This window comes from Eucalyptus grandis, chromosome 4 (genome assembly GCF_016545825.1).
Source record: "Eucalyptus grandis isolate ANBG69807.140 chromosome 4, ASM1654582v1, whole genome shotgun sequence".
In the NCBI taxonomy this organism is placed as follows: Eukaryota; Viridiplantae; Streptophyta; class Magnoliopsida; order Myrtales; family Myrtaceae; genus Eucalyptus; species Eucalyptus grandis.
In genome coordinates, this window is record NC_052615.1 from 37,749,110 (window position 1) to 37,753,477 (window position 4,368).

Below are 4,368 nucleotides of genomic sequence, written 5' to 3' on the forward strand. Positions count from 1 at the left end.
TCTATTTTAGAAATCTATCTCTCGGATAAAATCTCGAAAAGGTACAATCATCTATCTATAATTGATTGATATTATATTTCCCAATTTTCATGATTATTGCAATCTTTCCTTTCGAAAAAGAAGTTATTTTTGAAATGGCGGTTATCTAATTTTTTCAAAAAGGGAGTTATTTTTTGAAAATGCATTTTTATATTTCCTTTTATGACGTTCCGTATGCCTCGCCTCGACTGCCTTATGTACTGTTGGTTCTTCTTTGTTTTACTCACAAAAACCCTAAGAGAGCACAGATCTTCAACTTCTCTTTTCGTCTCTTGTTTAATCCTCGAAAAATTTTCACCTTTCTTGCGAAACAAGCTTGGAATCTCTCAAAGACTGTGAAGGATTTCGTCTCAAAGAAAGTCGATGAGACAAGAATAAGACAAGAAGGAGATCGAACAGAGGACTGGAGAGAGAGAATCAATGGAGAAAGAAATAGAGGAAGAAAGGATTGAGGAAGAAGAAGAAGAGGGCAGAGGTGAACAAGAAGAAGCAAAGCATGAAGAGTACTTCTCACCGCCTGAAGGCAATGAAACAGGGGGAGATGTTGAGAAAAGAGGTACATCTTCAATTGCTGCTACTAATGAAGGAGTAAGTCGTTCACCAGCAGATCCAGAAGACATCTATGCCTCTCAATTTCCTGAGAAAGGCCATGAGGTTTCATCGCCCAATCTGAGTGATCTTGCTAACTTGATATCATCTGCCAATACACCTTCTGATCGTGCAGAAGCCAGTACTCAGACTGATAACTCAGCAGATTTTCGCAGAGTGCTTGATGTTCTTATGGAGATGCGAGGCCAAATTTATGCTCTGGGATGCGAAGTTCAGAACTTGCATAATGCAGATCAAGCCTCTTCAGTTTCTTTGCATGATCAAATCCATGCCCCTGCTCTTCAAGTTCAAGCAAATGCCAAAGGAGAAGATGTGGCTCAACTGAAGGAGGATTTGAAAAAGCTAGAAGGGATTGTCTAGTCAATGGGAGATTTCCAACTTGTTTGTGTTCCAAAGCAATCTTAATTCCATTCTCTTTTCATCTCTACCTTTTTAATGCTGACAAAAAGGGGGAGAGATGTGGTGTAGATTTGAGATTTAAACTCTTGACTTTTGTGTTTGACTGACTCTACTTTTGTGTTTGGCTGTTTGGCTGTGACTGGATTTGGATTTGGATTGTTTGATCATTTGTTTATTTTAAGCACTACTGGTAATTCATGGCAAAGATAGTTGCTCATTTACAGGACTAACTTATTTTCTGTGGATGCAGATTTTAATGTTATCTTTACTAAGCCAATTATCTTTTTTGAGATATCCATGTTTGCTTGAGTATTGTTTTACAGGTCAAAGTTATCCAAATCTGTAGGAAAGTTTTGTCACCATCAAAAAGGGGGAGATTATTGGAGAAAACTTCCTTGAGTGTTTTGAAGTTGACAAAACGTTTCCATCAGTCTAGTTTGAAGACTTGCAGACTCTTCTATTAAAGTCTGAAGACTACCGGACTACTAGACTTCTTCAGACTTAAGACTCAAAATCTATTCTCATTGACAGTTTCTAGACCGTCGAAGAAGGCTTATCTAGAACTGAGTATTTTGTTAAGGATTTGATTCTATCGACTGAAGAAGATCTGTTGACTAGATATAGCATATCAGAATCCATTATTCAAATTGAGATTGATTCAGAGATTTTGGATCCGTTGATTGGCAAAGTATACTTGGAAGGTTCTACTTATGGAAACCTAGATCCTGATTGTATGGGCGAGCATGATTGGTGGGCTATCGACATATTCCTTAAATAACTCGAAATCTCCCTAATCGATTCTGTCTAACGGGTAGATTGGAAGAACTCCTTTGATAAGTGCCAACGGGTATGATGGCATGAAGGAGTATATAAGGAAGACGTTCCAGTTATTCGAATGTGTGTGCGATAGAAGAAGTCCAAAGTCTGAAGCTCCTTTTTCTTAGTAAATTCAATTGTTGAGCGAAATCTTGTACTCAAAAGAGAGTTTATATCTTTGTGAGACCTTGAGGAAGTGTAGCAGAGTCTCTACACATTGGAATCAAGGAAGAGCTATACTATAACAACTCTTTTGATTCATAGTAAAATCCAGCCGGTGGGCTGTCAGTGCGGAAGAGTGGACGTAGGCTTGGACTAAGCCAAACCACTATAAATCCTGTGTTCTTATTCTCTTCCCTAAGCGCTTTTACTTTGATCGTAATTCAATTTGATTACAATAGTCTAATTTCATTTTCATAATCTATTGCTAATCAAAGTTGATCACTTCACTTTGGAAAATTTGTTTTTACACCTATTCACCCCCTCTAGGTGCTCGTACTAGCTTTCACAAGCTGTAATTTGAAGGGACGTACAATGTTATTGTAAGTCATGAGAAAATGTCTGCAATGTGATTCATGGGTAGGGACCCATCCAACTCAAAATATCACCACTTATGTAATCTTTTTAAAACTCAACCATGCATATCAAGCTAAATTAGGAAACCTTCAACAACACGTGTTTCAAGGACGAATTTGGCCCTTAGCTATCTAGCCAAAGGCAAAGAGCTAGGATAAGCATGGTTGTAGGGTAGAACCTAGAACCTAAGAATCGGACCAACGAGAACTCTTCCAATTCCAAGTACCAAAATATGTAGGATAGGTTATAGGTTCCAAAAATTAGAAAATCTATTTTGATTGGTATGTTCTAGATTCTAGGTTGGTGGAACCTGGACCCGGTAACCTAGAATCTAGAATAATTTTTTGTGTTTTTCTTTATCTATATCTTCATATGATCCTGTGGTATTCCATGACGTTCGATGATAAGTGCATAATTTGAGACCATCAGTCTAAGCTTCCATTTTATAACTGAAACTTTTGCTTTATTAATATTTCATATTTTTCATTTGTCTAAATATAAGTTATAGTCAGTAAGTTATAGCAGTAAGTTATGCTCATTAAAGATGATAATTCATTGTAATCGTTCAATTAATTATACATGCAAAACCTGGGAAGACCCCTAACACCAACCCTGGAATAAGTGATAAGGTAGGTTCTAGATTCTCAAGTATGTAGGGTAGGTTCCGAGTTTAAAAAATGAGGAATTTGTTATAACCGATAGGTTCTAGGTTTCATATAAAATCAATACAAAACCTAAAACCGCCCACCCCTAACAAGGAGTAATCATTTAGGCAATAAATTTAGACGTAGTGCACTCTTATAGGTTTCTACTAAAATGGTGAAGGGGACAAAAATGAATCAAATCACCCATTAAAAATGAAGAGTATCATTCGATGATAGAAGCTAATACTAACAAGGATGTTAGTATTTTATATGGTGGAGCTTGTAACACCTCTCTAGTCATGAGAGAGGGATTGTAATGATTTCATAAGTAAAGACTTTTCCCTTGATGGTCAACACTTAACCCACTCTTTCGAGGTTTAGTTTACAATAAACCAATTGATAATTGCATATTATATAAAAAATTTCATTCAAGGCAAACGAAGAGAGCATATTGACATACCTTATCTATATATGGCTTGGGAACTTGACAATTATGACTATGTACTTGTTCTCCCAGCCCTGTTGATCTTCCTATGAAAAAGAATTTTCTAGTGAGAAACTAAGTGAACAATAAAGAGGAGACTTCACAGTCAAATAACAGTTATATAGGGGATAATCGTCCAAAAAGTCTTAAACCTATTATACGATGATCGATTCAATGTGAAACCTTCAATTATGACAATTTAGTTTTAAACCTTTTAATGATTTGTCAATTTAGTACCTCAAGCCAAAATTGGTCAGATATCGCTAATGTGGACATCAGTTGTCCTACATGTCATAGCCAACAATGACATGGGCAAGTTTTGCAATTTTTCTAATTTTCATAATAGTTTTATTAATTTTTTTCTTTTGCCTTTATTTTTTCATTTTCTTTCCACACGGCCAGCAGGGGGTGGCAAGGTGCCCTCGCCCATCTTTTTTCTCTTCTTTTCTTTCTTTTTTTTTTTTTTTCACATGGCTAGCAGGGGCCACCACGTACTCACTACTCTATCTTATAACTATTAATATAAAAAATTGATGAAAACTATTTATGTCAGCGCCGCCCATACCATGTAGGACATCCAACACATCAGTGATTTTTGGCCAATTGTTGAAAGGTTTAAGATTAATTTGGTACAATTGAAAAATTTGTAACTAAAATTTCCGGCATACAATAGATTTAAGACTTTCGTATAATTTTCCCATATGTTTTGAACTTAGGTATTTCACTTTTCATTACCAAATGCGACATTCTAAGTGGATTGCTTAAATATTTAGGTCTGCTTGTTTGACAACTCAATTTTGA